The sequence below is a fragment of the Cervus canadensis genome, chromosome 14, assembly GCF_019320065.1.
Source record: "Cervus canadensis isolate Bull #8, Minnesota chromosome 14, ASM1932006v1, whole genome shotgun sequence".
Classification (NCBI taxonomy): Eukaryota; Metazoa; Chordata; class Mammalia; order Artiodactyla; family Cervidae; genus Cervus; species Cervus canadensis.
In genome coordinates this window covers 14,986,366-15,002,602 of record NC_057399.1, presented here as the reverse complement: position 1 = coordinate 15,002,602, position 16,237 = coordinate 14,986,366, and the positions used below count along the sequence as shown (strand labels likewise).

The 16,237-nt window shown below is 40.5% G+C and overlaps 1 non-coding gene across 1 annotated transcript; it reads right to left on the bottom strand.

The window, feature by feature from the left end:
* Positions 1–14,192: 14,192 nt before the first annotated feature.
* TRNAW-CCA lies at positions 14,193–14,265 on the bottom strand. The gene has a single exon. It is a non-coding gene; the product is annotated as a tRNA-Trp (tRNA).
* Between the last annotated feature and the right edge of the window lie 1,972 nt (positions 14,266–16,237).

The following is a 16,237-nucleotide window of genomic DNA, read 5'->3' as shown; positions in this document are numbered from 1 at the left end:
GGAATACATTCCCAACTGCTGCAGCAGGGTGCTGTGATTTCTTGAGTGAGTCCCTTGATTAAAAGGAAAACTTTGCGGGGGGAGATGCCACTTGAGGCTAAACAGAAAGTGCCAGCGACTCAGTAGAACCTAGACAATTAAAAAACTCAAATGCAGCGTTTATTACCTTTGCTTAAGCAGTGTATCAGAGATCAAAATACTACAGCAGAGATTCACTTGTTATTTAAATTCTAATCAAGGTCATCCTAACAAATAGCTTCATATATTGTCAGAAACACCAGCAAAGGCAAATCCTTAACAAATGACTGATTATAAAGAGAGATTGTTACTAGAATGTTCTTGATATAGAAGTAAAGCCATCTTTGCAAACTTCAGGACAGGAAAGGAAAGAGGAAAGCATTTGGATACTCTGTTAAACAGTTTGCATGTTACATAATTTTCAGTAATGAGCTAGTAAACCAGGTCTCTAGGGGTTTGGAAGCTCTAATTTTTAGTTTTATGGCCAGTATTCTCACCACGGCTGATTTCAGGCTACCAACATGAAGCCACTGCATGCCAAATTTTAAAAAGATGCACACATTTGTTTCTCACAAGCTGTAGGAGCCAACTATAGCATGCCATTGAATCCTCACTGTAATTTTATGAGGTAGGTATTATTATCAGAGATGTTAAGTCAAAATGGCTGGAAAATTGTAGCAGTTCAATTGAAATTGAAATACCAAGAGTTCTATACTTTTCTGCTGTATTCTACTATGCCTAACATGTATATATGGAAAGCTTTGCCTATGCTAAGCATGGGAAGACATATTGCCCTAGTAACCTAAAAATAATGAAGAAGAAATGCATGAAGGCTTTATTCTTGGCATTATGTTGATTCTCTACCCACCCACATGGGAATTGTGAAAGCAGTTTTCAAGATTTCTAAGAAATTTACAATAGAAAGAGATTTATGAATTCAAAAATGCAGTGTAGTGGAAAGAAAACATCTGATGTATCTTCCAGGTTTTTGGTGGTTTTTTTTTTGTTTTTTTTTTTTTTTTGGTGTGTGTATACTTACATTAGGGCTTCCCTGGTGGTGCTAGTGCATAAGGGATGTGAGTTCGATCCCTGGGTTGGGAAGATCTCGTGGAGGAGGCCATGGCAGCCCACCCCAGTGTTCTTGCCTGGAAAATCTCATGGACAGAGGAGCCTGGTGGGCTACAGTCCATAGAGTCACAAAAAGTCAGATACAACTGACGCAACTTAGCACACACACATTACTTATGTTACTGCTTAAAAGAGGTGGGAACACAATCATGCCCATAACGTTCTTGAAATGGGGAAGAATTAAATGTAATTAAGACCCCTCTTCCCTGCTATTCTGCTAAAGAAATATGATCGCATTCTGCTTTTCTAGTTTGTCTCAGGACGAATTTGATAATGCCATAAGACAAGACAACAATGGGCCCTTTCTCAAATGGGCCCGAAGTGATCAAAGGTGTTTCATTTTATTTTGATTGATCCCTCATCTGTTTCTATTTTATGTTTAATTGGAAAGAATTGGCAGGGAGCGCTTAGTGTCTAAACCTATTAAATCCAATTTCAAATTTTGTTTACCAAACTCGGACAGGTACTCAGGCTCATAGCCTTATAGAAGCCTGGTATGCCTTACTACTGTTTTAATTAGGTTACCTAGAATAGGTGATTGTCTTAAAATTATGCTAAAAGTAGAGTTTCACAAGAATTTACAACATTGTCTGGTAGATGTTTATAGAGGTTTTAATGCTTCAGTGGCCTGAAAGACTGAAAGAACCTCTCTAAGTAGCTAATTTACCGTCTGTCTAACACTGTTTTTGACAGTTATACAGTCAGTTGAAATAGAGCTCAACTGCCTCTTTGCTCTCAGTTCCTTGTCAAGCTGATTCCACCCCTAGGCTACTATAGCATCATGGAGATACAGGCTTAGAGGCTCATAGGATTGAAACTGTTAGTGAAAATTATGGTGTCTCAAAATGACTGCTGGACTATCTGGATTCTGAATAAGAATTTTTGGAAGGAAATCTAGAGGTTTATGTGTGGACACCAAGTGGGAGGCAGATAGGGAAATGACTCTCCTGCAGGTCTTCCTTTTCTGATTCTGTCTGTGTATCTTGGCCGACCTTTAGTAACAAAGGCAACAGACATCAGAGGCTACTTTCCTTGGAGTCAGTGAGAGTTAACGAGGAAGGAGACATCATACCTTATCTCCAAGCCCTCATGACAAGCTCTCCCAAAACCCCTCACTGTTCTTCATGTTGGCTGACCAGCCTTGGCCATAGTGGAGGTGATATATAATAGATGGGTCATTTAACCCAGTTGTGCCTAAGCTTTATCATCCAAAAAATGAGAAACCCAAGTCATAGACCAGTATGCAAAATGCTTCTATATGAATGCTATATACGTGTTCACCCAGATAAAGTTGCCTAAACCAGATGATGTAGCACATGATTTCAATGTTCTGGCCATATCTCCCAGAATCTTCTGACATTCACTCTGTGTTTTGAAGACTGTTATGGCAAGCACCAGCCAGAGGTCTTTTTTCCTGTCACGGGTTGGCTTACAAGAAGACGAAGTTTTATCTGTACACATAATGCTTCTGGAAGGAATCCCAAGCCAATGACAGAAAGGATGTTGGTGGATAAGTACTTGGCTTCTTGTCCTTCAGTTGAGATCATTCTGGAGTGTGTTCTATACTGTTTTCTCAAGGTCCACTGGGAGATTAAGCTCTAGTTGCCCACAGTGGTAACTGGTTCGATAACACATACTTTACTGACTTTCTTCTCTTTACGTTTCCCTCTCTCTTCCCATCTTTTCCTTCCCTTCCTCCCTTTTTGCCTCACTACTCTATTTCCCTACTATTGTTTCTGGGAATCACCTCCTAAATAAACTACTTGCATTTGAATCCTTTTCTCAGGGTCTGCTTCTGGGGGAACCTAAATCAAGACAAGTTTCATGGCTTTTTAAAAGTATTATTAATGGCTATTAGACTGAGGGCATTGCTATTAAGAATTTCATTGAGATAGCATATTTTATTTAGAATTTCTAATGGGCATGTAAGTTTTTATGCTCTGTATTTTGTATATTAAGATTTCTTTCTTAAGTAGGAAAAAGTTCTGAAATTAGAGGCAGAGGACCCAAGTTACTGTTGACCAACTAGGTGAATATTTTTTAAAAATATCAGTTTTATCATGTGATACTAATATATATCCAATATTGTAATAAATAAGATAATGTACCTAAAAGGCTTCTGCAGAGCCTACATTTATTGTATCATTAGCACTCTTCTCAATAGGTTTTGTTGTTGTTCTTAGAATTTTCACTACTTGATGCAGATTCGTCCTGTGAAATTCTGTGAAGTAAAAATATATTCACTTATAATAAAAAGAGAAATATTGTAACCCTATTGTTATGACCTACCTTCTGTTACTCAGTTTTGGTTAAGATTTTAATTTCAACTTTTCTTTTTATTTATTTATTTATTTATTTATTTTATTAGTTGGAGGCTAATTACTTCACAACATTTCAGTGGGTTTTGTCATACATTGATATGAATCAGCCATAGATTTACACGTAGTCCCCATCCCGATCCCCCCTCCCACCTCCCTCTCCACCCGATTCCTCTGGGGTCTTCCCAGTGCACCAGGCCCGAGCACTTGTCTCATGCATCCCACCTGGGCTGGTGATCTGTTTCACCATAGATAGTATACATGCTGTTCTTTTGAAATATCCCACCCTCACATTCTCCCACAGAGTTCAAAAGTCTGTTCTGTATTTCTGTGTCTCTTTTTCTGTTTTGCATATAGGGTTATCGTTACCATCTTTCTAAATTCCATATATATGTGTTAGTATGCTGTAATGTTCTTTATCTTTCTGGCTTACTTCACTCTGTATAAGGGGCTCCAGTTTCATCCATCTCATTAGGAATTTCAACTTTTCAACAACCTTATATTCCTTCTATTTCAGAAGCTGCCTGATGATCTAGCCATAGTTTGTGTGTCTTGTAGCAAGCAGGGTAACAGATTTTTGAGCTGTGTCCCCCAGAACTTGGACTCTTAAGTTGCAAGCTGCATGAGACATTTTGATAATAATGTCAAGAATATTTATGTTTCCATTATGCAAACAATTCATGTGCTGTTTGACTAATGCTTATGCCAAGTATGAGTTTACCAAACTACTCAGCCACAGTCAAATTCAAACTGTATAGTTTTTCCCTGTGACTAAAAAATAATGAAAAAGACATACATGGCCATAAAAATAAGGAACATTCTATTGCTTATTATATTAGCTAGTTCAGAAAGAATTGATCCTTAAGTAAACTAGTTATTTAAAAAATAATTTAAAAAATTAAGCCCTGTGAGAGTGAAGAGACTAAGACTCCACCCCCTTCTCTGTAAGATTTGACATTAGACAAATTTGGAGGGAACCACAGTGTCCTCGGCCGAGGCCCCGTGACAGGAAAGAACCACAGGAGTGACAGCTGGGAAAACATGACAAGAGAAAGTAAGTTTGGGCTTCAGCAAGGTTTGAAGATAGGTCTGGCCTTGGCGGGCCTTGTGCGGAGCCTTCATCTGTCCTTAGGCCTGGCCAGCCCGCGACGAGGGTCAGGACTTGGCAACAGTGGGGTGGCCCTAGGAATCTAAAGGTCCCCGGGTCACCTGTCGCTGTGGGAGTCTCATTCAGTTTCAGGGTCCCCTTGTGACAGCGCTGACAGTGTTGCTCGATCTGTGGTGTTCCCTCTCATTGAGAAGGGCGGTGGGAATCCCCTGGCTGAATAATTGTGATGGCAGGTGACTTGGGGTAAAAAGCTGCTTGCCAATATAGGCATGTGGGTTTGTAAGTGATTAATTAGAATAATAAAAAGGATGTGGCTGTGTTTATATGTCCAGGCTGGTGAAGCAAGTTACTATTATTTGAACATTTTTCAGGTTATCATGGATTTTAATGCCTGCCTAGGGGTATGGTGAGAGAATAGGCCATATCTTATTTTATCTTTTCTGTACTATTGAACACGAACATCTTTTGTGTGAGGCATTTCTGACAGAATCTAGTATTATTGTAGCCTTATTAGTATAACGGTAGTAGGAATACATTTTCCAGGTGTTGAAAAATATGCAGTTACAGTATAAAATAAGTTATTTAGAACACAAACATTATTTTTTGCAACATGATGAATTTAGCCTCCTTGTCTTCTTGTATTCAAGGGGCAGGAGGAATCTTTGCCAAGGGTGGGCATGACAGGGAGAGGGGCCTCAGAGAGCAAAGAGTGTGGTCTGGGCTTGAGTTCTGTCTTTTCCAGGACACCTTTGATCCAAAGGAGGGTCAGGGGTAGTATTGTGTGTAGAGTGGAAGGTCCATATCCATTAGACGAAAGAGGCCATGACTCTCCCCAGTAAGTCCGCAGAAACAAGCAGGGCCCAACACATAGTAAGTGTTTGGTACATATTTTGTGAGTATTTGAATGAATGAATATTTCTACTAAATACTGAGGGAACAGATTACAAGACTATGTAAGCATTCCAGAATTAAAGGACCAGATTTGTACAAAGTTGCCATAATTTTGGAAGTGCTGTTTAACCTCAGGAAGTCCATTTTCTTATATGAAAAATTGGTGATGATTTCTGTATTTACCTATATAAAAAGCATAATATTATATTACAAGTGGATTCATGTGGTTCCTTTTCAATCATGTTATGTTATTTCAAGATATTATTTTTCCTGATAGCAGTTCTGTGATCTTCTGCACCTGGATGTAAGCAATAGCAACAACAACAACAGAAAAGAAATAAAGCACCACTGATTTCAGAGAAAATAAATAATAGTTCATGGCCATAAATGATACCTACAGTACATAGGAGATGACTTTAGGCCTGTATTTCTGAGTGTACGTGAGGTTGCAAAGAGTTAGCGACTAAACAACAATATTACTTTTACTTGATTGCCCTCCAATTTCCATTCATTTGAGAACTGTGGCAAAATGAGACTCTAAGCGCCACTTTTAAACTGGAGAATTTGGGGAACTATAGAGTGGGGTTTGTTTTGTTTTGTTTCCAGAATATAGTTTCTGTTGTGTTCTGAGAACATGGTGGCCTATGGAGAAATAGGTCCAGTCAGGACCCCCCCCAGGTACATTATCTTGAAAGAAGGGCTGAGAAGAATCGTGACTCTGAGTCTTTTTTATTTATTTATATTTTTTGTAGACATGAGGAAATAAAATTTCTGCTACAAAATAGAGAGTGAATTTAAAAGTTCTGTTTTTGTGAGCACTGAAAGGAAACTGGGCAATGAGATCAAGTTCAGGACGCAAGTGGTGATAAAACAGTCTCTTAAAAGGGATTAGAGCTCTACAATCAACGAAATGCAATTAACATATACTAAGTCTCAGCACAGCCTCTGGAGGCAAGTTGGTGAAGCACTATAATCCTAAAATATTGGGAACTGAGACTCAGAATGATTAGGGGCCTTGTCCACTTCAATATAACTTGTAACTGAGGGTTAGAGTTTGGGTTTTCACTTTCCTTCTACCACAGCCTCTCCATGCCGCTGTTGAAGGTGCCAGAAGCTTGGCATCTTTATGTCTTTCTCTCCTACATCATTTAGTCATAGTTTCAGAATATCTTTGCAAAAGAAATGAATGTCCCTTCTGAAACCCAGCGCCTTTAACATATATGTTATTTGTATAGCTCCATCTACAAAGTCTTAAAGTAACATGAAAGCTTGAGGTATTTATTCCTTCTTTTTCCTCTCCCTTTTCCTTTCACGCATGTCCAGAGGGTATTTTTTATACTGCCATTTCCTAGAGGAAAGAAAAATAGAAATTCTCCTTTATCAAGGCTAATAATCTGACTGCTTTTTGTTTAAATTTAAAAAACAAAAACAACCAAGAAAATCCTTTCTGTGGGCTTAACTGGTTATTCCAGTTCTCTCTAAAATGTGCTCGGAGATTTTAACATTTTCTATTTCCTGGCCACAAGACTTTTTGACAGAAAGTTGGAACAAGAGAAAGGTCTGTTCCCTTTTGGAATGCTCTCCACACAGAAGCCTAGGAGAAAAGTTGTAGCATATGTTCGAGACCCCAGCTTCTAGGAGCCGGGCCAGAATAGGCAGCATGAAATAGGAAAAGGTGATTGTTTTTACTTTTAAGCTTTGGTTCCCTTTTTAAAGAACTCCATTTTTTGTGTCCATGGAAAGCAAATAGAGTTGATTCTGAAGTGGATGCTGCTCAGACTTCCTGATTGTCAAAGTAGAAGTGAGGAGGTAGAATAAAATGAATGAGTGTGTATATGTTTGTTTACTTTCCACACACACACACACACACACTTGCATGGGCTCAAAGGATAAAGCAGCAACATTTGAAAACCCAATATAGTCTGCGAAACAAAGCACATCTTCAATTTCAAGGAAGAATGAATAAAAATGAATATCTCTATAGCAGGAGTCAACAAGCTTTTTCCGTAAAGAGCCAGAGAAAGATACATTTTAGACTTGATGGCAACCTGGTGTCTGTCTCAAACGTTCAACTCCACTGTTGTAGCGCAAAACAGCCTTAGCACACAAGCAAATAAGCACATCTGTGTCCCAGGAAAACTTTATTTATGGACACTTACATTTGAATTTCATATGACTTTCACATCATTAAACATTATTATTTTTTTTCCCCCCACCACTTAAAAAAACAAAAGCCATTCTTACCTTGTGGACTGTACAAAAGCAGACACTGAACCCAGATTTGGCCCATGGGTGCCTAGAGGAAGGGTAATGCTAGTATAGGAGTGGTGTGAAATATGAAAGACATTTCTTTTCATTCTCTTGTGAAATGGTGACCAGATGAGCATATTTCCCCATGTGCCTCCTCATTCTCCTTATGCAAAAAAGAAATTTACTAAAGTTACATCCATTAAAATCATATCTCTGAAATTCTCTTAATTATCAATGGGCATTTTTTGAAAGTTTACTTGCATTTATCTGTCTTTACATTTAAGACAGATAGACTGCAAATATTTCAGAGAAATCTAGTAATCAAAGGAAGAATATCTTAAATCAAGATTGGGAATTGATGGGATTGTCCCAAAAATCCATACCAATACATCATCAGGTTAATTTTCTGTTCTATAATATAATAGAACTGTCCCATAATACTGAAAACATTAACATGCTTGCAATCAAATAAAATAATGTGTGTTATTAGTGTCCTGCATCTATGTGGGGAAAGAATCTGTGTTTCTAACTGAACTAAAAAAAACCCAACAAACCAACTCATTAAGAAAGCAAACCACTTCTGATGAAGGGAACATGAGTATAAGTCCATATCTACAAATCTTTATTTTTAAGGCACCCTCTCCCCAATTTCCTTTCCTTATTACTTTAATTGTGCCCATAACTATGGGCACTCAGATTTAGGTGGGGTATAATTTGAAAGAATGTCTGACTATGACCATAAACATAAATTTTTACATTTAACTGTTGCCATAAATCCCAGATGTGGGCAACAAAATAAACATTTACTTGTGGGAGTGAGAATCATCCAGATAAATGCTATCCAATTGTTTTCTGTAGATCAGGAGTATCAGCATTACAAAGAAGCTTATTGGAAATGTCAGACTCCACCCTCCAGCTTCACTGAATCAATATCTGCATTTCAACAAAATTTTCAAATGGTTTGTATGCACATGAATGGTAAAAAGGCATTCAGCTTTAGGAATAGTTTCCAACACTGGCTATAAATTAGAATTCCCTACAGAGGGTTGGAAAGATCCCCTGGAGAAGGAAATGGCAATCCACTCCAGTACTATTGTCTGGAAAATCCCATGGACAGAGGAGCCTGGTAGGCTACAGTACATGGGGCTGCAAAGAGTCGGACACGACTGAGCGTAGAAAGAAAAAGACAGAGCCTCTAGAAAAAGCAGTGTCCAATCTGGATTGCTGACCAATAAAATCAGAATATCTGCAGGTGGGAATCTAAAGATAAATATTTTTTTAAAGTTCCCTAGATTGTCCTAGTGTGCAGGAAAGTCAGAATCACTGGACTAGGTGGTGGACCCAAGGTATTATTGCTCTGAGGGTAAGAGTGGAACCCTCTCAATATCAAGTGGAAACAAAAGTCCCCAGAACTACAGGCCTTACTGGAAGGGTTACAAAAGGTTAGCATGATATGTACTAAAAGAGTGACTTTCAGGAAGAAAATCCAGCCCTCACAATGAGATAAAATGTTCAGGATACTAACAAGTTAACTAAAATGAACAAAATTAAAGGTTAAGTTCATTGGGTTCTGGTACTTATTGATTCTCCCTAACCAGAAAGAATTCTGCCTAGTGGCTGACAGATTTAAATTGGGTCCTCTTCATGAATGGTGAAAGTGTAAGTGGCTCAGTCCTATCTGACTCTTTGCAACACCATAGACCATATAGCCGACCAGGCTCCCCTCTCCATGGACTTCTCCAGGGAAGAATACTGGAGTGGGTTGTCATTTCCTTCTCCAGGGATGTTCAGTTCAGTTCAGTTCAGTCCCTTAGTCATGTCCGACTCTTTGTGATCCCATGGACTGCAGCACGCCAGGCCTCCATGTCCATCACCAACTCCTGGCGCTTACTCAAACTCATGTCCATTGAGTCAGTGATGCCATCCAACCATCTCATACTTTGCCATCCCCTATTCCTCCCACTTTCAATCTTTCCCAGCATCAGGTGGCCAAAGTATTGGAGTTTCAGCTTCAACATCAGTCCTTCCAATGAATATTCAGGAATGATTGCCTTTAGGATGAACTGGTTGGATCTCTTTGCTGTTGAAGGGACTCTCAAGAGTCTTCTCAAACACCATAGTTCAAAAGCATCAACTCTTCAGTACTCAGCTTTTTTTATAGTCCAACTCTCACATCCATACATGACTCCTGGAAAAACCATAGCCTTGACTAGACAGACCTTTGTTGGCAAAGTAATGTCTCTGCTTTTTAATATGCAGTCTAGGTTGGTCATAGCATTTCTTCCAAGGAGCAGGTGTCTTTTAATTTCACGGCTGCAGTCACCATCTGCAGTGATTTTGAAACCCAAAAGAATAAAGTTTGTCACTGTTTCCATTGTTTCCCCATCTACTTGCCATGAAGTGGTGGGACCAGATACCATGACCTTAGTTTTCTGAATGTTGAGTTTTAAGCCAACTTTTTCACTCTCCTCTTTCACTTTCATCAAGAGGCTCTTTAATTCTTCTTTGCTTTCTGCCATAAGTGTGGTATCATATGCATATCTGAGGTTATTGATAGTTCTCCCAGCAATCTTGATTCCAGCTTTGCTTCATCCAGCCCAGCATTTCACATGATGTACTCTGCAAAGAAGTTAAATAAGCAGGGTGATAATATACAGCCTTGACGTTCTCCTTTTCCCGATTTGGAACCAGTCTGTTGTTTCATGTCCAGTTGTAACATTTGCTTCTTGACCTGCATACAGATTTCTCAGGAGGCAGGACAGGTGGTCTGGTATTCCCAACTCTTTAAGAATTTTCCACAGTTTGTTGTGATCAACACAGTCAAAGGCTTTGGCATAGTCAATAAAGCAGACGTAGATGTTTCTCTGGAACTCTTGCTTTTTTGATGATCCAGCGGATGTTGGCAATTTGACCCTCTGCCTTTTCTAAATCCAACTTGGACATCTGGAAGTTCACGGTTCATGTACTGTTGAAGCCTAGCTTGGAGAATTTTGAGCATTATTTTACTAGCGTGTAAGATGAGTGCAATTGTGTGGTAGTTTGAACATTCTTTGGCATTGCCTTTCTTTGGGATTAGAATGAAAACTGACCTTTTCTATTCCTGTGGCCACTGCTGAGTTTTCCAAATGTGCTGGCATATTGAGTGCAGCACTTTCACAGCAGTATCTTTTAGGATTTGAAATAGCTCAGGTGGAATTCCGTCACCTCCACCTGCTTTCTTCGTAGTGAGGCCAACTTGACTTCACATTCCAGGATGTCTGGCTCTAGATGAGTGATCACACCATCGAGTGACCAGGGATGTTACAGAGCAGTATTGTGGGCTTCCCAGGTGGCGCTTGTGGTAAAGAACCCACCTACCAATGCAGATTAAACAAAAGAGATGCAGGTTCTATCCCTAGGTCAGGAAGATCCCTGGAGTAGGGCTCAGCAACCCACTCCAGTATTCTTGCCTGGAGAATCCCATCAGTAGAAGAGCCTGGCAGGCTACAGTCCATAGGGTCACAAAAAAATTGGACAGGACTGAAGCAACTTAGGACACACGGCAAGCTCCTGTCTTGTAGGCAGATTCTTGGCAGTCTGAGCCGCTAGGGAATCCCCCTCTTCTTGCTACCTGCTACTAATTATGCATCATCTTTAGATCTTCCTACATCTCCCTCCACCCCCCCACCCCTCCACTCCCATTTAATCCTGGTGTTTTAGGTTCCTGGTGCTAGAGTTTATCTTCTAATTGCAGAGTTCTAAAGTTTTAGCTTGTCATTGCTCCATACAGCCCATCTACACTGTTTCTATTGTTCTAGCTACTTCTGTGGTTACTTGTTAATTTCACAGACCTGTGGAACACTGCAAGTGCAATTATCTTCCAGTGTAACTGCCTTCTGCAAAAACTGACTCCCACAGTACTCCCACAAAAATTGCGTCCTGTTTGTTATTACCTAGGAATTATATGGATGCCTTTTCAGCTATATAGAGAGGTGTTTTCTAGATTTCCCTGGCTTTAGAAAAGAATAAGTTATCTCTATAGTTGGAACACCTTTTTAAATTAGGGGCCTTTTATGATGGTTATTCCAGGTGTCCCATTAATCTGATATCCCTCCTGGGTATATCGGTTGACATTAAAGGTGATCTGATTGGTATCACTTGGGAGCATTTGTCTGTTTAAATATTTCATTTTCAATTATACAAAGTTACTCACATTAAATAGCTCCTAAATTCTTTACTATCACTTGATACAGGTACTACAATACACAAACACTCTTCAGCATTCAATTATGCAATTGTGATTTACTTCATAAACATGAACCAAAGGGCCTACTCTGTGTAAGATAGTATCCTAGATTCTGTGAGGAATTAAAAGATTCAGAAAAAGTGAATCTTTCCCTGCTCTCTTTGGCGCCCACAGATATATATTCTTGTGTGCACAGAAATGCACACAAATATAATATTCTCCCAATCCCTTGTGGCTCAGCTGGTAAAGAATCCGCCTGCAGTGAGGGAGACCTGGGTTCGATCCCTGGGTTGAGAAGATCCCCTGGAGAAGGGAATGGCTACCCACTCTGGTATTCTGGCCTGGAGAATCCCATGGACTGTACAGTCCATGGGGTCACAAAGAGTCAGCCGTGACTGAATGACTTTCACAGTCAAATACAATCAGTGACTAAAGCAAAAAACAAGCAGTAAGTGCTCTGGGATTCCCGAGAAAAGGAAGGGCAAGAACACGTGGGGACAAAATTTCAACAAATGCTTCATGAGAGAGCGAGCATTGGAGGTGGATCTCGAAGATGGGTAGTTTTCAATGGGGAGTTCTCAGGATAAGTGGAAACGGAGTTAACCAAGATACTGTCTGTAAATGCATGAACATTCATGCATGAGCATTTATCAAATGGAAGGGGCTATCACTTCCTTCATCCGAAAACCTTTGTGATTGGGTAGCTAAGTGCTATGTGCTTGGTAATAATAATGTAAGGCAACCAATGTTCTTGTCTCCTTTGAGATAGAAAGTGAAAATGAAAAGAATCATCAAGGGCTCACACACCTGCCACAGAGAAAACAACCAGTGCAGTTGAACAAAGCCTAACGTTCCTGATTTGAAATCTATTTAAGCATGCCACCAGATTTTTTTTAGCATTTTTCTGTTTGATAAAAACTTCTTGTAACTTCTCCCTCTGTGCAGCCGTTCTTTTCCTGAGTTCTTTATGTAGTCCCTTATTTATGTGACCCTCTGTAGGGGATATCCTACGTGTCCCAGCAGTATACTCCCCTCTCGTCACCCCAGGACCAGGAGCCGGCTCGCTGGTCCCAGGGTAGGTTCTGACCCAGGTCAGTTCCGCACTCTGCGGGACGGTAGTTTCCTTCCTTCTAATGCCTGCCTCTTGCTGGATGAGGCTGGTCCAGAGGTTTGTGTAGACTTCCTAGTGGGAGGCGCTGATGCCTGCCCATTGGTAGATGGAGCCAGAGATTGGCCCTGTGGTGGGCCGGGCTGAGTCAAGGGGGCGTGTCTAGAGATGACTGTGGACTTAGAAAGTCTTTTTCGGCAGCCTGTCTGCTGATGGTCGGGCTGTGTTCCCCGATCCGTTTGTTGTTTGGCTAAGGCGTCCCACCACTAAAGCTTACAGGCTGTTGAGTGGAGCGAGGTCTCCGTATCAAGGGCCCAAAATATCTGCCTCCGACGCCAGCTAGAGTTCATATAGGCCCCTGCTGTGTCTGCCATCAGCTTTTATGACTCCAGAGAGAGCTACAGTTGTCTCCCTGCCTCTCTAGAAGACCTTCCAAGACAGGTAGGTCTGCCCCAGCCTCCTGTGGAGTCACGGCTTTTTTCCTGGGACCCCGTGCACATGGGTCCTTGTGTGGACCCTCCGAGGGTAGAGTCTGTATCCCCCAGTCCCGTGGAGCTCCTGCACTCAAGCCCTACTGACCTTCAAAGCTCAGTGCTCTCGCGGGTCCTCCTCCTGATGCCAGACCTCTAGGCTGAGGGGCCTGCACTGGGCCCAGAGCTCTCGCTACTGTGAGCGAATTTCTGCAATATAATTGTTTTCCAGTTTGTGGATTGTCCTCCTGGATGATATGGTAGGATTTGGCTATATCATGACCTCCTGCATTCTCATGGTTTCTTCTTATGTCATTAGATGTAGAATATATTTTTTTGATGGATTCCAGTCTTTTCTAAATCAGTGGTTGTTTAACAGTTAGTTGTGATTTTGGTGTGCCCATGAGAGGGGGTGAACTCAAGAGCCTGCTTAATCTGTAGTCTTGTCTCCAGCTTGTTTGCAACCAAAGAGGAGGAACCCTCAAATATCTGTAAAGAAGTCAGTTCTTCTTGTTATTTTCTAATTTGGCTGTGGCGTGTCTTTGTTGTAGCACCTGGGATCCTCAGCTGCAGCGGGCAGTATCTTTTTTAGTTGCCACAGGTGTGATCTTAAGTTGCACCATGAGAACCCTTAGTTGCAGCATGTGAACTCTTAATTATAGTGTCTGAGACCTAGTTCCCTGACCAGGGATTGAACCTGGGCCCCCTGCATTGGGAGCATGGAGTCTTAGCCACTGGACCACCAGGGAAGTCCCTGAGAAGTCAATTCTTTATTAATGCATGAACACCGAGGTCTTCCTGGGATTGATGTACTGAAGTGACTTTTACCCCTGAAATCCCTACCATCTTTTGTTTGAATTTCAAAGAATTTACTTTTCCCATATGAAAAAATCAGGGGCAAATCAAAAGGAATTTAGGTTGTTGATAAATATTCTAAATCCTTCATTGACTGATGACTGCCAAGAGTCAGCAGCAGGTGGTAACATTTCCTTTGTAATCATTCTAATTGTTTGAAATAATTCAGTGTTCTGTTCCAGGGCTGTTTTTGGAGAAGAGGCCTAAGAGAGACAATGCAGATGGGCCTGATTTAAACAGTACTGTTGTTAAAAGTGCATATTATATTTGCTGGTTAAGTTATTGGCAAATTTAAATATATTGTCAGTAAATTGAACTAATCATTTGTTGCAAAGCAGTAATAGCAACAGCCATTCTCCCTTTAATTTTTGAGAAAATACCATGTTCAATTAGTTATACATATCCAACATGCCATATTTTCTTTCTTTTGCACTCAGGGTCTCCGATGTCACAATGTTTCTTTTTTGTTATGAATAGACATCTTTGTGGGCTTTTTTCTTTTAAATTTATGGAACATATGCAGTATCCACTTCACCCAAAGCTATAGAATAATGACGCTATTACTGTAGCCATCTGTCTCTTCACATCAGTGTCTTCCATGGTTTTATAGTCCAGTCTTAGGGCTCTGTAAGAAACAATATTGGTTAACATTAATAACTGCCTTCATCTGACAATTTACATCTCTATTTGGAGGCAGCTCCTGAAAGCATCTTTCCCAGTTTAGGGTGCAGGGCTTTGTGGGGAAGGAGGGAAGACTGTCTTGAGGGAGATGGAGGCAGAGCACCTATTTTGCTCCACTTGACTGACGCCCAAAGGAAAGGGTGAGTCAGTCTCCCACTTCCTATTATAACTCTGCATTTGCAGTTTTCCACCTTGACAGGCAGTAACAGTTCCAGCCAATGCTAATTTGGGTAACATCTAAAAGGCTTGCCTGACAAGGCAGATTCAAATTATGAAGCAAACCCCTCACATACTGAGACCTTGTTAGCTAGATTAGTGGTGGATTGGCTCCTTATGACAGCTTGTTTGCTAGAGGTGAGCTATCTGCATTTTCAGTGCAGGCAGGTTATATCATCATTTAAAGAAAAAAAATAAAGATGTCGTTTTTCTTGTTTGTCATGGACTTCATGTAATATTCCCTCTCGATTTTCTCATTGTTGACTTCAGAAAGAAATAGCAGCCAGTGTGTACCTTTGAGTGCGACAGCTAATTTTGTTATGGATGAACAGAGGATTGTGACAAAACAGTGGCACACCTGTCACAGCAGCTGTCACACATTAATCACGACAGTGACAAATAGCATAATTACCTTATCTGGAATTCCTAGCATGCACACTCAGTATGCCCCAATGCCGAGCGAGCATATCACGCATGGTTTAATTAAAAAGACATCAATACAGGTTAGTTAGACAAGGGCTAGAAGACATTGATCCAAAATGAAAATAAAATTATTTGTAGGTTGGTGTTTAGGGACACCCAAAGACCAATTACTTAGCCGACATGATAATTTGAATCTTATTTCCCTAACTGGCCCTTCTCAATGTGGTACGCTGGCTGCTCTGCCCCAAACCAGCAGTCCTTTCTCCTGAAATATTTGATCCCCTTTTTTCTGAGCTGCAGCATGGGTCTTTGGGAGCCATCTTGATGCGCTGTCAATTGATTGAAGGGGCTTTATTGATCAATGTGATTACCAGCGAACAAGTTGCAGCTAACAGTTTTTAACTTGCTTTCCAATCAGGTACTAAGTCAGGAGAATGATATTAAAATTGAGTAATTTTTGTTTTATTTGGAAATTCTTCTTAAGTAAAGAATAAAGGCAGGGGAGACTGATTTAAGCCTAGAAATGATAGTGTCTTGCATGTGCTA